A 22,479-nucleotide genomic window follows, 5' to 3' on the forward strand; every position below is an offset into this window, starting at 1 on the left:
CTTTGCCCGATTTTTGACGACGCAAACTGGCGTTCAAACGCCAACTTCCTGCTCTATTTTGAAGTTAAACAACAGAAACAGGTTACAAACCAGAGTTAAACGCCACAAACAGGCTGCAACCTGGCGTTTAACTCCAAGAGAAGTTTCTACACATGTAAAGCTCAATGCTCAGCCCAAGCACACACCAAGTGGGCCCCAGAAGTGGATTTCTGCATCATTTACTTATCTCTGTAAACCCTAGTAACTAGTTTAGTATAAACAGGACTTTTTACTATTGTATTCGATGTCTTGGTTATTCTGGTTCCCCCTCTGGGGCCGAAGCCAATGAACACCATTATCACTTATGTATTTTCAACGGTGGAGTTTCTACACCCCATAGATTAAGGTGTGAAGCTCTGCTGTTCCTCATGAGTTAATGCAAAGTACTATTGTTTTTCTATTCAATTCAAGCTTATTCTTATTCCAAGATATTCACTCGCACTTCAACCTGATGAATGTGATGATCCGTGACACTCATCATCATTCTCACCTATGAACGCGTGCCTGACAACCACTTCCGTTCTATCTGCAATAGCTTGAGCGTGTATCTCTTAGCCTCCATTCCGAAAGATCGGAGTCTTCGTGGTATAAGCTAGAATCAATTGTCGCCCATTCCTGAGATTCGGAAAGTCTAAACCTTGTCTGTGGTATTCCGAGTAGGATCTAGGAAGGGATGACTGTGACGAGCTTCAAACTCGCGAGTGTTGGGCGTAGTGACAAACGCAAAAGGATCAATGGATCCTATTCCAACATGATCGAGAACCGACAGCTGATTAGCCGTGTGGTGACAGCGCACTTGGACAATTTTCACTAAGAGGACGGACGGTAGCCATTGACAACGGTGATCCCCCAACATACAGCTTGCCATGGAAAGGAGTATGAATGATTGAATAAAGGCAGTAGGAAAGCAGAGATTCAGAATGAGCAAAGCATCTCCATACGCTTATCTGAAATTCTCACCAATGAATTACATAAGTATCTCTATCTTATTTTATATTTTATTTATATTTTAATTATCAAAACCTCATAACCATTTGAATCTGCCTGACTGAGATTTACAAGATGACCATAGCTTGCTTCAAGCCGACAATCTCCGTGGGATCGACCCTTACTCACGTAAGGTTTATTATTTGGATGACCCAGTGCACTTGCTGGTTAGTTGTGCGGAGTTATGAAAAAGAATTGAGATTATGAACGTGCATACCAAGTTTTTGGTGCCGTTGAGATCACAATTTTGTGCACCAAGTTTTTGGCGCCGTTGCTGGGGAACAAACAATCCCCGTGCAACCAAGTTTTTGGCGCCGTTGCCGGGGATTGTTCGAGTTTGGACAACTGACGGTTCATCTTGTTGCTCAGATTAGGTAATTTTATTTTAATTTTAAGCTTTTTGTTTTTATTATTTTTATTTTTGAAAAATTTTCAAAAAAAATAATAAATTATTCTATGACTTCAGAATTTTTAAGAATGAATTCTAGAGTTTCATGATGATCCGTTGAAGTCTGTCTGGCTGTGAAGCTATGTCTAATCTTTTGGACCGAGGTTTCAACTTATCATCACAAGAGCTTGTTGATTTCTATCAATCTTGCTGTTGAATGTAATGATCTGCTAAAGCTTGGCTGGCCATTGGCCATGTCTAGTATTTTGGACCGGAGCTTTCACTGAAAGTTTGGCTGGCTAGTAAGGCATGTCTAATTCCTGGACCGGAGTTTTAGGCTAACATTTCATGATTCCTAGAATTCTTATTAAAAATTTTGAAATCCTTATTTTTCTTTTTCCAATTAATTTTTGAAAAATACCAAAAAAATTTTTAAAATCATAAAAACCAAAAATTCGATGTTTCTTGTTTGAGTCTAGTATCAATTTTTAAGTTTGGTGTCAATTGCATCTTTTTAATTTTTCTTAAAAGTTTTCGAAAACTCATGCATGATGTTCTTCATAATCTTCAAGTTGTTCTTGATGATCTTCTTTGTTTGATCTTTGCATTTTCATGTTTTGTGTCTTTTCTTGTTTTTCATATGCATTTTCAATTTGTTAGTGTCTAAAGTTTGAAATTTCTAAGTTTGGTGTCTTGCATGTTTTTCTTTTCTTAAAAATTTTCAAAAATAAGTTCTTGGTGTTCATCTTGACATTCAAAGTGTTCTTGCTGTTCATCTTGACATTCAAAGTGTTCTTGCATGCATCATGTGTTTTGATCTTGAATTTTTATGTTTTGCATCATTTTTATGTTTTTCTCTCTCCTCATTAAAAATAAAAAATAAAAAATATATCTTTCCTTGTTTTACTCATAAATTTTAATTTCAAAATTCTATCTTTTCAAATCTTTTTCAAAAATTAAACCTTTTTCATTTATTTTTACATATTTTCGAAATTTTTTCTAAATTGATTTTCAAAATCTTTTTCTCATTCTTACTTCATATTTTTGAAAATCTCACTAACATTTAATGTTTTAATTCAAAAATTTTTCAAGTTGTTACTTGCCTAATAAGAAAGGTTCAATCTTTGAATTTTAAAATCATATCTTTTAGTTTCTTGTTAGTCAAGTAATCAACTTTAATTTCAAAAAATCAAATCTTTTTAATTTCCTTTTTCAAATCCTTTTCAAATTAAATTTCAATCATATCTTTTTCAAAATCAATTTCAAAATCTTTTCTAACTTCTTATCTTTTTCAAATTGATTTTCAAATCTTTTTCAATTAACTACCTGACTTTTTGTTTGATTTTAAAAGTTTTCTATTTCAATCATATCTTTTTCAAAATCACCTAACTAATTTTCTCTCTCTAATCAATGGTTAGGAAGGTCAAAACTAATCTAAAGCTTAGAAGAGTGGTTTTCCCTAACCATATGCTTGCAGTGTGAAAGTATCAAGTAACCCTTGAGACTGAACACTTAAAGTCGTGACTAATTGCTGTTACAAGAGTATGCATAAGGCTCTGAGCACCACTGTCTGGGAGAAGTAAAAGGAAAAATTAGATCTCAAGGAGTTCCCCAGTTAAGTGCTTGTGATGTTCTTGTTTCAAGTTAATCTTAAAGACAAAACACTCAGAGTCACGGCTAGACTCAAGGTGCAAAGCACCAAAGAAAAGAAAGAAAAAGCTATGTTCAAGAATCAATTAAAGCCTAAAGAAGAGAATCTATAATATCATCCGAGTTCTAGTTCTGAAGGACACTGATGTTTTTGAGCTTCAAAAGATAGTGAGATGCCGAACCTAATCAAAATTAGAGTATCATAAGCCCTATTCAGTAACTAGACCTGAGCGTAAATAACAACTCAAGTGTCAGACATTTTCTTTTCTTGGTCCAATATTATTTTTGGTTGCTTGAGGACAATCAACAGTTTAAGTTTGGTGTTGTGATGCGTGAGCATCTTATACCATTTTTTCTTACCATTTCTAGTTTTTTTTCATTGGATTTTATTAAGTTTTATTATATTTTAGTGCAAAAATCCTCTTTGGATGCTGCTTTGAGTTGTTTTGGTGTTTTTATTATTTCAGGAGAAATTTGGGCGAATTTAGCAGAGTTTTGTGCAAAAACAAAGGAAGAAAGTAGATGTTGTCAATCCTGACCTCCTTGCATTCCAATAAGCATTACTTGAGCTACAAAGGTCCAATTCACGTGGTTCCAATGGCGTGGGAAAGCCAACTTCTAGATCTTTCTAATGATATATAATAGATTATACTTTTTTTCTGGAATCACTGCCAAATCTAGCACTAAACGCTGAGCCTGGCGTTTAGCGCCCAAAGAGGACAGAACCAGTGCCAGAACTTCCCCTTGCAGGTGCTAAACGCCAGAAAAAATGCCAGAAATATGCCAAATACCGATCAAACTCACCCAAGGGAGTATCTTTAGTGGGATTTAGCTTTTAATAGCTATCTTTTATCTTATTTTAATTACTTTTAATTACAAACAAAATCTTTTAGGCCCAGACATTATTATTTTATTTTAGTATCAAATAAAATTAGGTTAGTATATAAGGAATAAGATCCACCTTTTAGAGAGCATATCGGATCGAACAGCACGTTTTCAGAATCCTAGTTTCTTTATAAGTCATGAGCAACTAAACCTCTTGGTTAAGGTTAGGAGCTCTGTTTATTTCTATGGGTTAGAACTATTATTCTTCGATTTTAATTAATATATTGTTTCAATTCTAAGGATTATTTTCGTTCTTGATCTTATGAATTTGGGTGGAACGAGAGTATGACCCTTTTCTACATGAGTTGTGATTCTCGAGGGAGTTATCTCACTTGAACTACAACTTGAAAACAAATTTCTCCTAAATCACTATTTACATGAACTAATTGGGATACGTGACATATAATCCTGTTAGCTTTCGGTAATTAGGGTTTTGTGGCCATAAACTAATTTTTGAACTTAACCCTCTAATTGGCATTAAGTGACCACAAGAGTGGTGGTTAATGAAGGTTAGAGGATGCTAAATCACTAAGAGATTAGGGTTTAGACATTTACAGTTTGCTATGGAATGAATCATACATTGTTAAAAGAGTTGGTAAGAACTTTTAATTCGAAAAGATAAACATCTCCGAAGCCTTAACTGTTTTCTCATACTGTTTTGACACCAAACCCCTATTTGTTTTATTTATTTGCTCATTTATTGTTTTATGCAAATTTCAACCTTCAAACCCCTTTTTAATTCGCCTAACTAAACCAACCTGACAACCATTGTTTGATCAATCCGATAATCCTCGTGGGATCAACCCTCACTCATCTAAAGTATTACTTGGATGACCCGATGCACTTGCCGATTAAGCTGTGCGAAATCTCTTTTCGCGCACCAGTATCACATAAAAGAGGCTCGGCAATAGGGTTGTATGGATCTGGTGGAAGTAGATGGTCACACATCAACACTCATGAACCCTATAAAACATAGACAAATATTAACACAAGTATCTAAAATAAAATAAATATAAACAAAATATTAATTATTAACCTTAAATTTACACAAAGTTTGATATTAATATTAAATTTACAAAAAAATTAATATTAGTGTTAATATTAAATTTAAACTTACATACTAATAATAACATTAAATTTAAATACTAATATTAATGTTAAGTTTACAACTTACAAGAAAATAACATAACTACCATCAGTAACTCATTTCATTTAATTTCATTATTAAGAATATCTAAAAAAGTTAATTCTAATATATTTCTAACAACACATACATACCAACAAATATAATTAATAAATAAATTTAACCAAAAAGTAAATAAATACATACATACAAATAAAAACACAAAATAATACAATTAATAAAATTATCCATAAAACCTAAAAATTATAATTTCCATCAATTTAATTATTAAATCGATTTAATTCGTTTTAGTTTCCAACAACGACTAATAACATTAAAAAAACTACGTAATTGATAATTTTAATAATCATTAACATATACTAATATTATTACTAATACAAAAATGGAAAACTATAATTCCTATCACAGACTAACAAATATATTTAATAATAATTTTACTCCAAAAGAATTCTAATTTATACTCACAAACTAAAATAATAAATAAAATTCAAAAATATCTAATTTTTATCAACATATAATTAATATTATTACAATAATTATCCAAGTACTAAATCTCATTTTCACTATAAATAACATTATTTAAAAACACCAAATTATAATTAGCTTCTAACAATAACTATTAAAATTTAAAAATATCTATCAAAAATATAAATCTAATTTTCATTATTATATACTAAATAACATTCAATATACCCAAAAGCAGATTTTTTTTCTAATTTTATTTTACGGTATTTGTTTAATCAAATTAATTTTAACACACTAAAATATATTATCTCTGTTTAATAAAATTAACTAACTCACTAATAATATTATCTACATAAAATAAATTATTATATCAATATAAACAAGATCTAACGAACTAGTAATCTTTTTTACTGAAAAATAAAATAAAAATAAAAATTATTAAGACTACACAGCAAAAAAACCAAAAAAGCAAAATTCAAGAACTTCACTAGTCAATTGCAGAACAGATTTTCTATTTTTATTGGTTTTCTGTTTTTCTAACTGTTTGCTAAACTAAGAGCTGCAGTTAGGTGTATGTGTCTTGTTATATATAAGTTGGTTCATTAGTGAAAAGTTAAGTTCTAGCTATTCACTCTAAGTATATAATAGAGTATCTTCTCTCAATTGTTCAGTTTTACTTTTTTTTGCTATACAAAATATAACACCCATTATTTTTAAAAAATTTAATTATAAATAAGTTATATTTTATTTTATTAAATTGAACCTTTTATTATGAAAGTTATTTTATTGAAGGTATTTAAATTAATTTTTATAAATTTAAAAATTAATTATATTATCTCTAATTTAAAAATTAGAGTAGCTATTTAAAATTAATTGACAAGTTTTTAAATAAATAGTATTCTCAAAAGTAATTATGTTAAACTATATTTAATTTTTAATTATTACTCTATACTATTCTTTTTAACTAATCCTAAAAACCTTAACCCTAAAACTCACACTCACACCCCTTAACACTAACCCACCCCAGCTGCCACCCTCACTCCTCTTCACTCACACACAACGCACTGCACCAACACACACACACGTGGATCAGAAAAAGAGAGAAAGGAGAGGACAACGCGGTGCCGACAAGGAGCGCCGTCGTTGTTGCTGTCACGAGAGGGAGAGACGCGACGCACGGAGAAGAGGAGAAAGAGCCTTAGCCGTCACCGTTGAAACCAGCCACACCGTGCCGTCATCGAGTACTAGTGAGAGAGAGAGCTCGAGAAGAGAGGAGAAGAGGGTGCTTCATCGCCGCTGAAGCTTAACCGCCGTTGCAAGAGCTTGCTACCGTCATCGTTCTACCTCTGTCGGGCTACTGTGCCACTGTTAAGGAGCTCAAAGGGAAAAAAAGAGGGTGTGGTGCGCGGAATTAAACTTCACACAACTGAACCAGCAAGTGCACTGAGCCGTCCAAGTAATACCTGAGTGAGTCAGAGTCGATCCCACAAGGATTGTGATTTGAAGCAAGCTATGGTTATCTTGTAGATCTTAGTCAGGCGGATAGAAAAGTTAGTTGGTTGTTTAAAACGCATAAAAAAATAAAGAAAACGTTACTCAATTGATGGTAAAAGCAATGATAAGAAGATGGTTAAGGCTTCGGAGATGCTTTGTTCTTCTGGATCAATTCAGTTTTACTGTCTCCTCCAACTGTGAATGATTTCTTCTATGGCAGGCTGTATGTGATCAACGCCTTTTTTGAGAGGTCGCCAATGCTCCTCCACATCTGAACCCCAGGGTTAGTGTGGATTCAGTCTGATTGAGGGTGAAGCTCCTGCAGTCCATTCTCGTTAGTGATTCTACTCAAAACGCTACAGATAAGGTCGAATCTTTCGAATCAGAGAATGCTGCGCCTTTGGTTCTAGCCTTTACCACAAAGACCCTAATCTCCCTATACCTCGGCTGAACTGGTGTCTCGAGAAGTCCCCAACAAAGTCGTGGATTAGCTGTCTAAGAGATGTATAGTCAAGCTAGTGGTTCATCATTGTCCGATGAAAGACTCACTCTGAACCCATGTAGAATGAGATAACCTTATGCCAGTTCAACGCATTCATAAGGATGAAGAACGAAGATACATCTTAGAATAGAGAATCAAACACGGATTGAAGATAAAACAGTAATACTTTATTAATCAATAAAACTTAGCAGAGCTCCTCCCCTCAACCTAGGAGGTTTAGAAACTCATACAGATAGAAAATACAATGGAAACGTGTAAAGTGTCTTCAGGTCTCTCAAAAAGTGTAAAATTTCTCAAATAAATACTAGACTAATGAGTAAGGATTACATAAGAGGGGTAAAATAGTCATTTAGTGCTAAAATCCACTTCCGAGGCCCAACTGGTAAGTGTTTGGACTGAGCTTGATTGAGATCCACGTGCTAGGAGGCCTCTAGGGTGTTGAACGCTGGCTAGGGGGTCCTTTCTGGGCACTAGACGCTGGTCTCTTCTCCTTTGGGTGTTGGACGCTAGAATAGGGCAGATGGCTGGCGTTGAACACCATTTTTGGGCCTTAAATTTTGAAGAAAAATATGGACTATTATACATTGCTGGAAAGCCCTAGATGTCATCTTTCCAAAGCCGTTGAGAACACTCCAATTAAACTTCTGTAGCTCCAGCAAAGCTCTTTCGAGTGCACGGAGGTCAGATCCTGACATCATCTGCAGTGCTTTCTCTGCCTCTGAATCAGACTTTTGCTCTAGCTCCTCAATTTCAGCCAGAAAATACCTGAAATTGTATAAAAACACACAAACTCAAAGTAGAATCCAAAAATGTGAATTTTTCACTAAAACCTACGAAAACTCAATAAAACTTAAACAAACATACTAAAAACTATATGAAAATGATGGCAAAAAGCATATAAAATATCTGCTCATCACAACACCAAACTTAAATTATTGCTTGTCCCCAAGCAACTAAAAACAAAATAGGATAACAAGAAGAGTAAGATACAATAAATCTCAGATTTTTCAATGAAGCTCAGTGTCAATTAGATGAGCGGGACTTAGTAGGTTTTTGCTTCAGAATAGTTTTGGCATCTCACTATCCATTGAAACTCAGAAGTGTTGGCATTCTGAGGAACTTATTATCCAGATGATATTATTGACTCTCTTAGTTCAGTTCTTTTTTATTCTTGAACACAGCTTTTTAAAGTCTTGGCCGTAGCCCTAAGCACTTTGTTTTCCAATATTACCACCGGATACATAAATGCCACAGACACTTTAACTGGGTAAACCCTTTCGGATTGTGATTCAGCTTTTCTAGAATCTCCAGATAGAGGTGTCCAGAGTTCTTAAGCACACTCTTTTTGCTTTGGATCACGACTTTAACTGCTCAGTCTCAAGCTTTACTTGACACCTTCACACCACAAGCATATAGTTAGGGACACTTCTCAATTGAAGTGCTTAGGCCAAGATTTTACTCCTTTTAGGCCCTCATATCCATTGATGCTCAAAGCCTTGGATCTTTTTACCCTTGCCTTTTGGTTTAAAGGGTTATTGACTTTTTGCTCTTGCTTTTTGGTATTAAGAGCTATTGGCTTTTTCTGCTTTTTATTTCATTTTTTTCATATATATATATATATATATCTTTTATTGCTTTTTTGCTGCTTTTTCTTGCTTCAAGAATCAATTTTTGGATTTTTCAGATTACCAATAATACTTCACTTTTATCATCATTCTTTCAAGAGCCAACTTTCTTAATTTCAATTTCATATATGCACTGTTCATTCATACATTCAGAAAATAAAAGCAATGCCACCACATCAAGATAATTGAACTATTCTTATGATAAACTCAAAATTTATGTAGTTCTCAATTCTTTTCAAATAAAATTTTCTTTTAAGTGAGGTGAGAGATATATGAAACATTTTATAACTTTAAGACATAGATAGAAATGATCATGCAATAAGAACAAGAGAACAGATAATAAAAGATAATAGAAAAAAGGAAAATAACATAAGAAAAGGGGATTAAGAGAACGAATCCACTTTAGTGATGGTGGCCACTACTCCTTCTTGAGGATCCAATGTAGTGCTTGATCTCTTCAATGTCACGCCCTTGTCTCTGTTGTTCTTCCCTTATAGCCCTTTGATCTTCTCTTACTTCATTAAGGATGGTGGAATGCTCTTGATGCTCCAATCTCAATTGCTCCATATTAGTGTTCAATTCTCCAAGAGAATTATGCAATTGATCCCAATAGCCTTGAGACCCAGGGATTTCTTGCTAATGCAATTGCACATACAAGCTCATATGCATGCTCTCTAGTTTGTTCCATCCTCTTCTTAGTGATGGGCTTGTCCTCCTCAATGAAATTTTCTCCTTCTATGACAATTCCAGCTGAATTGCATAGGTGACAAATGAGGTACGGGAAAGTTAACTTTGCTTTGGTGGAAGACTTTTTAACTATCTTGTACAATTCTTGAGGTATCACCTCATGTACTTTCATCTCACTCCCAATCATGATGCAATGAATCATGATGGCTCTGTCAATGGTCACTTCTAACCAATTGCTAGTAGGGATGATAGAACGTTGGATGAATTCCAACCATCCTCTAGCTAAGGGCTTGAGGTCAAGCCTTCTTAGTTGAATGGGTTTGCCTTGGGAATCCCTTTTCCACTGTGCTCCTTCCACACAGATGCCTGAGAGCACTTGATCCAGTCTTTGATCAAAGTTGACTCTTCTAGTGTGAGGATGTGGGTCTCCTTGCATCAAAGGCAAGTTGAACGCCAACCTCACACTTTCCGGACTAAAGTCCAAGATTCTCTCCATGGTGCTCCAATTCTTGGGATTTGGGTTCACACTAATGTCATGATTTTTTATGACCCATGCATTAGCATAGAACTCTTACACCATTAAAATCCCAACCTCTTGGATGGGATTGGTTAGGACTTCCCAACCTCTTCTTTGGATCTCTCTTCGGATTTTCGGATACTCATTCTTCTTAAGCCTAAAAGGGACCTCAGGGATCACCTTCTTCTCTTCTACTACTTCAGAGAAGTGGTCTTGGTGGAATTTGGTGATGAATCTCTCCATCTCCCAAGATTCAGAGGTGGCGGCTACGACCTTTCCTTTCTTCTTTCTAGAGGGTTCTCCAACCTTGGATGCCATAAGTGGTAATGGAAAGCAAAAAGCAACATTTTTCCCACACCAAACTTAAAAGCTTTGCTCATCCTCGAGCAAAAATAAATAAAAGAGAAGAATGGAGTAGAAGAAGAAGAAGAAAATAGATGGAGTGGATGGACAAAAGGAATTCGGCCAAGGGGCTTTAGAGTGTGTGAAGTGTGTTTATGAAGGGTTAGTAAGAGGGGGTATTTATAGGAGTGGGCTATGTTAGGGTTCGGTCATGGGTGGGGTAAATGGGAGGGAAATTTGATTTTTGAAGTGGGTGGGATTTGTGGGAGTTATGATGGTTTTGGGGAACTGATATGGATGTGATTGGGCTAGGGTTTATAGAAAAAAGTGTATGGGAAAGTGTGAAAAAGAAGAGGAAAGAAGTGGGGTAGGTAAAGATGCTGTGGGACCCATTAGTCCTAAGAGGCTAGGGAATTTAGATTTCCTGCCTTTCTTCATGGGCATTGAATGCCCAACACTATGCTCTTGGCTGGCGTTCAACGCCAGCTATGCTATCAATTGGGGTGTTAAACGCCTTGTCTCTACCTCTGGCTGGCGTTCAATGCCAGCAAGCCTGCCAATTTGGGCGTTGAATGCCCAGCCAATGCTTCCTGGCTGGCATTCAACACCAGCAAGACACTCTATCCAGAGTGTTCTGTTTTCATTGATGAACCTTTCTGTCTCTATTCTGACTACTTCACATGATCATGAACCTAAAGAAAAAATAAACTTAAGAAATTAGAGGAAATAGAAATAACTAAATAAGGTTGGGTTGCCTCCCAACAAGCACTTTTTTAACGTCACTAGCTTGACGGTTAGCTCCTCACGGAGAGTGATATGGGCTCAGAATTTTTTCCTTACAGTAAACTTTCTTCCTATCTTCTCATGAATGAGCTCCACATGCTCTAGAGAAAGGACACGACTCACTGTATGTGGTATGACTGGTTTTTTGGTGAAGACAACTCTCATACCAGGTGAGAGGCCTTTAGTGGGGACTTTCTTGTCCTTCTAGCCTTTAGGTACTTTCTTCTTAGTACCTTTGTTCTCAGTGCTTGTTGGTGGCCGCCCAACACCGAACTTAGATTTGATGTTTAGGGGCTCAGTAAAGCTTTGCACTGAAAGAGATGGTTGGAATACTAAGTGTTGCATAGTTATCTCTCTTTTTTCAGAGAGGGAGTTGGGGCGAGGCATCTTGAAAAATATGTGATCCTCTTCTAGTTGTAGAATCAGTTCTCCCTTAGCTACATCAATGATAGCATTGGCAGTGGCTAGGAAAGGTCTTCCAAGGATGATGGATTCATCCTCATCTTCTCCAGTATCTAAGATTATAAAGTTTGCAGGGATGTAAAGGTCTTCAACCTTTACCAACACATCCTCTACTAAGCCATATACTTTCTTCATTGATTTATCTGTTATCTCCAGTGAGAAATTTGTAGCTTGTACCTCAAAGATTCCCAACTTCTCCATCACGGAGAGTGGCATGAGGTTTATACTTGAGCCTAGGTCACACAGAGCCTTCTCAAAGGTCATGGTGCCTGTGGTGCAAGAAATTAGGAAGCGTCCAGGATCCGAAAGCTTTTAAGGTAGCTTCTGGTGTACCAAAGCACTGAGTTTTTTGGTAAGCACTAGAGGTTCTTCCTCCAAAGGTTTTGTACTAAATAACTTAGTATTCAACTTTATGAGAGCTTCTAGGTACTGAGCAACTTGCTCTTCCCTAGTGTCCTCATCCTCATCAGAGGATGAGTATTCATCAGAACTCATACACTGCAGGAGTGCATGCAAGGGAACCTCTATTGTCTCTACATGAGCCTTGGCTTCCTTTAATTCATGGATAGGGACTTCAGTGGGTGCTGAACACTCAGTAGGTACTGGCATTCAATGCCAGTTCTGGTGGTTCTTTGGGCGTTGAATGCCCTTCATGCATCCCTTCACTGGTATCAACGCTAATTCCTTTGCCAAGTTGGGTGTTGAACACCCAATAAGACCTTCCTTACTGGCCTTCAACGCTAGATTCCCTGCCAGTTTGGGCGTTGAATGCCCAATGAGGGCTTCCTCACTAGCGTTCAACGCCAGCTTCTGTGCTAGCTTGGGCGTTGAACGCCCAGTGAGGTCTTCCTCACTGGTGTTTAATGCCATTTGAGTTTCTCCAGGTTCGGCCTCATCCTCTGTGGTGATGGCCTTGCACTCTTCTCTTGGGTTTATTTCAGTGTTACTAGGAAGAGTGTCAGGAGGAGTCTCAGAGATTCTCTTGCTCAGTTGACCAACTTGTACCTCCAAATTTCTAATGGATGATCTTATTTCAGTTATGAAACTATGAGTGGTCTTAGAGAGGTTAGAGACTATAGCGACTAAGTCAGAAAGGCTTTGCTTAGGAGTCTCCGTATTCCCTTGAGAAGATAGTAATGATGGCTTGTTCTTGAACCTATTCTGGGTTCTTCGACCTTGATTATTATTGAAGCCATGCTAAGGCTTCTGTTGATCCTTCCATGAGAGGTAAGGATGGTTCCTCCATGAGGGGTTGTAGGTGTTTCCATAGGGTTCTCCCATGTAATTCACCTCTTCCATGGTGGGTTGGTCAAGATCATAAGCTTCTCCTTCAGAGGAAGCTTCTTGAGTGCTGCCAGCTGCAACTTGCATTCCAGTCAAATGTTGAAAGATCATATTGACCTGCTGGGTCAAGATCTTGTTCTGAGCCAATCTGACATTCAAAGTGTCTACTTCAAGAACCCCTTTCTTCTAAGGGACCCCATTGTTCACAGGGTTTCTCTCAGAAGTGTACATGAATTGGTTGTTTGCAACCATCTCAACGAGTTATCTTGCTTCTGTAGGCATTTTCTTCAAGTGGAGTGATCTACCTGTAGAGCTGTCCAATGATATTTTGGACATCTCAGATAGACCATCATAGAAGATGCCTAAGATAGACCATTATGAGAGCATATCAAAAGGACATCTCCTGATTAGTTGCTTGTATCTTTCCCAAGCTTCATAGAGGGATTCACCTTCTTTTTGTCTGAAGGCTTTAACTTCCACTCTGATTTTTCTCATCTTCTGGGGAGGAAAGAACTTGGCCAATAAAGCATTGACCAACTTTTCTCAAGAGTCTAAGCTTTCTTTAGGTTGAGAATCCAACCATATTTTAGCTCTGTCTCTAACAGTAAAGGGAAAGAATATAAGTCTGTAGACCTCTATTGGTCTTGACAGTGTCACAGATTTACAAGAATTCTGACAGGAATTGGTGTGGATCTTCCAGTGGAAGTCCATGGAACTTGTAATTCTGTTGCAGAAGAGAGACTAACTGAGGCTTAAGCTCAAAGTTGTTAGCTCTGATGGAAGGTATGGAGATACTTCTTCCATAGAAATCAGAGGTTGGTATGGTGTAGTCACCAAGAACCTTTCTTGCATCTCCTCCATTATTAGCATTGTCTGCCATGTCTTCAGCTTCTTGTTCGAAATTTTCTGACAGGTTTCTTCTGGAGTGTTGTGTTTTTAACTTGTTGTAAACACCTCCTTAAAGTTTTCTCAGGTTCAGGATCAAGTTTAAAGAGAGGCTCTTTATCTCTGTTCCTGGTTATCAACAAGAAAAAGAAGACAAGAAAGAAGAAGAATAGGAGCTCTTATGTTCAAGAACAGAGAACTCCCTGTGAGATGTGAAGAAGAAAGAAAAGAAGAATGAAGATAGAGGGAAGAGAGGAAGAATTCAGCTATGAAGAGTAAAAGAATTCAAAAATTAAAAAGTAAAAAGAGAAATATTTTTGTTTTTATTTTATTTATTAATTAAATTCGAAAGTTAAAGCTAATTAACTAAAAAGATTTGAGAATTAAATGATGAATTTTCGAAAAAGAAGAGAGAGAAAGAGAGAACATATTTTTGAAAATTAGAAGAGAGAAGAATTAGTTAGGAAGTTTTGAAAAAGAAGAAAGAAAAAACAAGTAACTAATTAAGAAAGATTTGAAAACAAGATAAGATAGAAGATTAGAAAAGATTTGAATTTAAAATTTGAAAAGATAAGATAACAAATTGAAAAGTTTTGAAAAATATTAGATTTTAAAATTTGAAATTAGAAAAGATAAGATAAGAAATTAAAAAGATTTGAAAAGGATAAGATTTGAAACTTGATTTTTGAAAATGTTTTGATTTTGAAATTTGAAATTTAAAATTTGAAATTTTAAATTTTAAATTTTGAAATTGAATTTTAAAATTTGAATTTGAAATAAGATAAGATAAAATTTTTGAATTTTAAAGAAAGATAGAAAGATAAGATAGTAATTTGAAAAAGATATGATTTTTGAAAAGATTTGAATTTGAAATTTAAAAACTAAGATAAGATAAGATAATGATTTTGAAATTAAATTTTGAAATTTTTGTTGATTTTCAAAAAGTAAGATAAAAAAGATATTTTATTTTTTGAATTTAATGAAGAAAGATAAAAACAACAAAAAGACACCAAACTTAAAATTTTTTAGATCTTAGACACCTAGAATTCGAAAATTACAAAAAAAAACACAAAGAAACACCAAACTTAAAAATTTTAAGATCTAAATAAGAAGAAAAACAAGAACAGTTTGAAGATCAAGAAGAACACCAAGAGCGAAACTTTAAAGAATTCAAAGAAAAAAGAACATGCAAAGGACACCAAACTTAAAAATTTTGAAAATCAAAGACACCAATTTCGAAAATTTTAAAGAAAAGACACAAAAGGATACCAAACTTAAAGATTGACAAAAGATTCAAACAAAAGACACTATTTTTGAAAATGTTTATTGATAAAAAAACTCAAGAAATTTCGAACTTAACAAGAACAAAAGACTCAAACAAAATTAAGAACAATACCTAATCTAAGCAATAAGACAATCCGTTAGTTATCCAAACTCGAACAATCCCCAGCAACGGCGCCAAAAGCTTGGTGCGCAGAATTAAACTTTGCACAACTGAACCAGCAAGTGCACTAGGTCATCCAAGTAATACCTAAGTGAGTCAGGATCGATCCCACGAGGATTGTGATTTGAAGCAAGCTATGGTTATCTTGTAAATCTTAGTCAGGCGGATAGAAAAGTTGGTTGGTTATTTAAAACGCATAAAAGGAAAATAAAGAAAACGTTACTCAATTGATAATGAAAGCAATGATAAGAAGATGGTTAAGGCTCCGGAGATGCTTTGTTCTTCTGGATCAATTCGGTTTTACTGTGTGATGCACGGAAACTTGTCCCTTAACAAATCTCCCTCGGCAAGTATACTGAATTGTCGTCAAGTAAAAACTCACAGTAGAGTGAGGTCAAATCCCACAGGGATTGATTGGTCAAGCAACTTTAATTGGAAGAATGTTCTAGTTGAGCGAAGAAGAAAGTGAGTTGAGAATTGCAGAAAATTAAATGGCGGGAAAGTAAATAGCAAAAAATAAATGACGGGAAGTAAATTGCAGAATCTTAAATGGGGAAGGGAAGTTTAGCATGAAAGTAAATGGCATAAAGTAAAGAGAATGGGTAAGATCAGAAATGGGGAATTCATTGGGCTTAGGAGATGTTGCATTCTCCGGATCATGTTCATTTTCATCTCTTCCTCAATCAATGTATTCATTGATCTCCTTGGCAATCTTAAGTGATTGAATTCCAATTCCTTGGTAATTCAATCTCTCAAATCAGATCAATAGCCAATTTCTTGGTCTAATTGCTCATGAGAAGAGATGAAGTGTGGTCACTGATTATACCACATGTATTTCCAAATCAAAGTATTGGGAGAATTATATGTCACCATATCCGCCCAAACCCCAATTTGGTCCAACATGAGAAAACATTTCTAGCATGATCTCTTCATCCCTTTTCCAAGGTTCAGAAGAGATCCAAGTATGAATAGCTTCTTTTCCAAGATAACTACTCAATTGGATGAAGATTGAAAGCTTTCTAGTAAAATCAAGAGAAAAGAAAGAAGAAGAATAATGAAAACTATTATTGATCCATCAAATTACAACAGAGCTCCCTAACCCAATGAAAGGGGTTTAGTTGTCCATAGCTCTGGGAATGGAAAGCAAAGATGGAGAGTACATTCTGAAAGTTAAACTAGAAGTACAGAGAAAGTAAAATACAGAGAGTAATTCTAATAATGCCAAAAGCTCCTTTCTAGTTCAAAGCTCTCCCTACTTATACTATTCTTCTGATCTCCTAGTTGGCTCTTCAAGTCTTGGATATGGGCCTTTGGATCTTGAGTTGAAGCAGTTATCTTCTTCAGTGGGCTCAGCTTTACTTGCAGAGAAAGTGTGAAGTAGGCAGGGACTTTAGCTTAGGGCGTTAGTGGTGTTAACGTTAAGTAAAAATGTGGGGTTGAGAACGTTAGTGACAATCAACTTTTTCACTAACGTTCCTAACCCAAAGTGGTCCACGTTAACTTCAACGTTGACCCTTGGCCCTTCGCAAACGTTACTGGGGTTTACCTTTTTCAATAACATTGAGAGTACCCCTTTCTCCCTACGTTAGAGTTCATGTTAGAATAGTTAACATGGCTTTTAACATAGGCTTGCCAAATCTTCGAGAGCGTTAGTGACACTTACCTTTGTCACTAACGCTTCAGAACGCCCCTACTTCCCACGTTAGAGTTCACGTTAACTAGGTTAATGTGACTTCTAACGTGGTATTGATAGCCATCTCCAACGTTAGTGACACAGGTGAGTGTCACTAACGTTGGCTCATCATCTCTCTTCTCCACGTTAGCTTCCACGTTAATGTAATTAACGTGGCAACTAATGTGGCTCATAGTGGCTCAATTCAACGTTAGTGACAAAGGTGAGTGTCACTAACGTTGGTGATTCTTGCTCCCTCCACGTTAGAGTCCATGTTAACTAGGTTAACGTGGCTTTTAACGTAGCCAATATGGGCTTAGTCCAACGTTAGTGACAAAGGTGAGTGTCACTAACATTGGCATCATCTTCTTCTTCCACGTTAGAGCTCACGTTAACTAAGTTAACGTGGTTCATAACGTGGCCAATTTCCCCTTTTGGAACGTTAGTGGCACTTACTTTTACCACTAACATTGGAGTTCTACTTCTCTTCCACGTTAGCTTTCACGTTAACATAGTTAACGTGGCAACTGACGTGGGCTATGATGGCTCACGAAGGCGTTATTGGCAAGCACTTTTCTCATTAACGTTGCAAGCTAGCCTTCATTCCATGTTAGTGGTCACGTTAGCTAGACTAACGTGGCTACTAACGTGGTTCTTCCTTGCTTCCTTTATCCTGAAATCAAGCAATAAAGTGCATCAAAGCTCTAATCCAAGTTATGAGACATGCATCATTCAATTTGTCCTCTAATTCATGCATAATTCTCATGAAATCATGTAAAATTCACAATGTTTACTTGAATCAAGATGTAAGTGATTATTTATCCAGAACTTGCTTATTTCCTAAGAAAATGCATGAAACTACCTTAAAACCATAAAGAAAAAGGTCAGTAAAACTGGCCAAAATGCCCTGGCATCACAACACCAAACTTAAAGCTTGCTTGTCCCTAAGCAAGTACTGGAACAAGAGAATGATGAATGAAATGACAAGATGAATGAATCATTATTGTGGAAGTCATGTTCTTGGTTTTATGGGGTTTCATGCATAGCAACTTAAGTTCATTCCTTACTGGCTTTCAGACCTTTATCATGCCTTGGAATACTCACTTGATTACACCCTTTGAGACTTTTATTTATTGATCCCTTTGTCTTTCCTAGGTTTATTTCATCCTTAGGCTAAGTGTTCTGTGAGGGGGCGACTCTTTAAGATAAGCTTTCAGCCAGCATTCCCGAACCAGTTGGTTCAAGGTGCTGGGTGTTGAAACACCCCTAAGGACTTACTCCCTCAAGTCTCTCTCCCCCATACATGCACACCACAGGCACATGGTTTGTTATTTTCTTTCCTTGAGTTCTTGGTGTCCAGCACCTCTTTGGGTTACTAAATGTTCTGTAGCAAAGTTGCTCTTGATAGTGGATTTTCAGTTGATAATCCCGGGTTAGTTAACCCAAGTTACCAAGTGATGAAGCACTCCTAAGAACTTATTCATCCAAGAAGATCCTTGGTACAAGAGCACCACAGACACATCCCTCAAGATTCAAGCCCTTAGTGCCTAGCCTTATTCTTTATTACTTTTCTTTCTTTTTCACCTCTTATTGTTCTTTTCCTTTTTCTTATTAGGATCTTATTATTTAGCTAGTCTCATGGGGTGTGTTTTCAAGCATATGATCCAGGACAGATAGTTGCCTTCCCACCTTGTTGGTGAACCAACTTAGCTAAGTGATTACTACACCACAAATCTAAGAACTTACTCCACAAATTGAACTCCACTCTGGTCTTTCATAACATCTCTTTTTTTTGTTTAGCTTAAAAGCACAAGCATACAATAAGCAAGATAAAAATGAAGGCAGGCAATTTGACTAACAAGCATAGACCTAGGCAAAAGCAAACTTAAAGACAGAATTGAAAATTCCTAAACTACCATGGAAGCATGTTCTATTTCATACTTGATTTTCCTTATTTAAAAGACTTGAAAAAGAAAGATAGAACAATGAGGGAACTCCACCACCTTTTACTCATGGGGTTGTTCATGCTCTCCCTCCTGTTTGTCCTCCTTGTGTTTTTCTTGAGTGCTTGCACTCCCACTTCCCTTGCTTTTTCCAATCAACTTCTTCCAATGTTTCATGGCAAAAATTCCCGATGCAATCCTCTTTGAGACACGTGTACAGTCCTCTCCTTTTGTGGTAGCCGAACCCTTCAATTGCCCCATCAATCCTCCTACAAAATAAAAGAAAAAATAAAATTGTGGGAAGTGGCGGCAAAATTTAAAAGACAAGAAAGAGTAACTACTTTTTAAAATTTTTGTTGTTAACTACTAAGTGCTATTCACAAATGCAAACCAACTGACTAATTAAATTTCTATGTATGCAACCTTGGTGACACCAAACTTAGTTTGTGGCAATGTGGTGTAAGATGATTTGTTCAAGGTGCTAAGAGTGACATGCTATGAGTTGCATTCATGTCCTCTTAGTGTGCCTTGAACACCAAACTTGTTCTTCACTATATGTTGCATAAAAGGATTTATTCAAGAATATGTCAAAGTTGATTTGCGATCCATAAACCTTGCTTTATTAACTACTTTAAAAGCATGTAAAACATGGGTTGCCTCCCATGAAGCGCTTCTTTAGCGTCACTAGCTTGATGTTCTTCCTTTGTCAGGGTGGTTGGTAATGCTTCAAATCTTCCTCTCTTGCAGTAAACCTATATCCATTAGCTTCATCAATGATCTCTACATGTTCTAGGGAGAGAACTTTGTTGATGGTGAAAACCTTAGGTAACTGAGATGGGATGGTGGGGAGATGAGGTGGGATATCTAGGGAGTAAGTTGAGATCACTTTATCCCCTGGAGAGAAATCTTCTGTAGGGATCTTTTTGTTCCTCCATCTCCTTGGTATCTTCTTCTTTGTTTCTTTTGCTGTTATCCTGCTCTTTGTGGTCTCTTTTCCTAAGGTGATTTTGTTGCTGGTCCCATATGATTCTGGTGGTTTTGGCTCCACTTGAGTTTTCGTTAGCTGTGACAGCTGCTGATTATTTTGTTCATCACCCAAAGGAATTCCTGAGTGTACAGCTTGTGCCTCAATGCTTGTTTCCCCCACCATTGCTCTGTCATGCTCTGTCCTTAGTTCCTTGCCTTCCTGACTTGCTTCTTGTGAGGGTTTGAAGATATTAAAGGTGAGTTGTTTGTCATGTACCCTCAGTATTAGCTCTTCTCGCTCCACATCTATGAGCGCTCTGGCTGTAGCTAAGAATGGTCTTCCCAATATGATTGGGTGAAGATGACTTTCTTCCATTTCCAGTAAGACAAATTCTGTGGGAAGGAAGTAGTTCCCAACCTTTACCAGCACGTTTTCAACCACTCCTATTGCTTGTTTTTGAGTTTTGTCCGCCAGCCTGATGACTACGTCTGTGGGCATTAGCTCATTGATTTGCAGCCTCTTCATAAGGGATAAAGGCATTAAGTTGATGCTTGCTCCCAGATCACAGAGTCCTTTATCAAACATTGTTTCTCCTATGGCACAGGGGATATGAAAACTCCCCGGGTCCTTCCTTTTTGTAGGCAGCTCTGGTTGAATGAGAGCACTGCACTCCTTATTCATCACTATGGTTTGTCCTCCCTTGAGTGAGCTTTTCCTGGTCAACAGCTCCTTCATGTACTTAATGTATGAGGGCATTTGTTGGAGGGCCTTGATGAATGGTATGTTTACATGGAGAGATGCAAATATGTCAAGAAACCTTGAGTATATTCTCTTCTCTACACCACCATTGAGTAATTGGGGAAAGGGTGCATAGAGTCTCAGCAGCTCCTTCTGTGTAATTGTGGTTTCTTGATGATTCTCTTCCTGCTTTCCTACTGATGTATCTTCAGGTTGTTCTAATGGTTTGTTCGGCTCTTCCTCAGTCTCCTTGTCACTTATAGTAACCATCTTGCAATCTTCCCATCTGACTTTCTTTACTTCACCTCTCGGATTTTTCTCTGTGTCACTTGGGAAGCTATCAGTAGGTTTGGGAATCTTCTCAGATAGGTATCCCACTTGAAATTCCAGCCTCTTGATGGTGTCTCCCTGATTCTTGATATTGGCTCGCACCTCCTCTTTGAACACCTTGTTATCTTGAATCTCCTTGCATATGCCTTCAAGTAGAGTCTCAATCCTTGATAATCTTTCTTCCGATGATGAAGAGTTGAGATTGGAAGGATGAGAAGGGCCATTTTGACTTTGGTATGGATGTTGAGAAGTATTGTTGGGTGAGTGTTGGTATGACCTCTGTGTGGAGTGTTGGTGAGTTGCATTGTTGTTGGGGTTATGACGTCTCTGATCTTGGCCTTGGTCTTGTTGATTTTCCCACCCAAAGTTTAGGTGGTTCCTCCAACCAGGATTATACGTTTTGGAGTATGGGTCATGATTCTGCCTAGGTGAATTCCCAATGTAGTTGGCTTGCTCCTGACTACCCTCTGCTTCTTCATTCACTCCTTCTTGAGTTGTTGCTGAAGTGGTGATTGCTACTACTTGATTCCTCTCCATCTTCTTGGTGAGGTCAGTTAATTGCTTGGTAATCATCTTGTTTTGAGCTACCAGTGCATCCACATTATTCAGCTCCATCACTCCTCTAGTGTTGCCTCTTTCAGAAGCATAGAAGTAGTCATTCTCTGCTATAGTCTCAATGACATCTATGGCTTCTTCAATGGTCTTCTTTTTGTTTAGAGATTCCCTGATGAGTGGTCTACTGCCTTCTTTGATTCATACGAAAGGCCTTCATAGAAAATGTGCAACTGCACCCATTCATTGAACATATTTGGCGGGCATCTTCTTGTCAGGTCCTTAAACCTCTCCCATGCTTCATATAGAGTCTCACCATTCTGCTGCCTGAATGTTTGTACCTCAGCTCTCAACCTGTTGATCCGTTGAGGAGGATAGAATCTTGCCAAGAACTTGTTCACCACATCTTCCCAGGTTGCTAAACTCTCCTTTGGAAAGGATTCCAGCCATTTAGATGCTTTGTCCTTGAGTGAGAAGGGAAACAGAAGTAGTCTATAGGTATCAGGATGAACACCGTTATACTTCACAGTATCGCATATCCTCAAGAAGGTGGTTAGATGTTGATTGGGATCTTCTTGGACACTTCCTCCAAATGAACAATTGTTCTGAACAAGGGTGATGAGCTGTGGCTTTAGTTCAAAGTTGTTGGCATGTATGGTTGGCCTTTGGATGCTACTTCTACAGTTTCCTGGGT

The 22,479-nt window shown here is 37.0% G+C and overlaps 2 non-coding genes across 2 annotated transcripts; both read left to right on the top strand.

Annotated features, from left to right (window-relative positions):
- Positions 1-13,636: 13,636 nt before the first annotated feature.
- On the top strand, positions 13,637-13,743 carry LOC112753063 (small nucleolar RNA R71). Its single transcript, XR_003177464.1, has one exon. It is a non-coding gene; the product is annotated as a small nucleolar RNA R71 (small nucleolar RNA).
- Positions 13,744-22,034: 8,291 nt separating this feature from the next.
- Positions 22,035-22,141, top strand: LOC112753926 (small nucleolar RNA R71). Its single transcript, XR_003178286.1, has one exon. It is a non-coding gene; the product is annotated as a small nucleolar RNA R71 (small nucleolar RNA).
- Positions 22,142-22,479: the final 338 nt, after the last annotated feature.

This window comes from Arachis hypogaea, chromosome 15 (genome assembly GCF_003086295.3).
Source record: "Arachis hypogaea cultivar Tifrunner chromosome 15, arahy.Tifrunner.gnm2.J5K5, whole genome shotgun sequence".
Classification (NCBI taxonomy): Eukaryota; Viridiplantae; Streptophyta; class Magnoliopsida; order Fabales; family Fabaceae; genus Arachis; species Arachis hypogaea.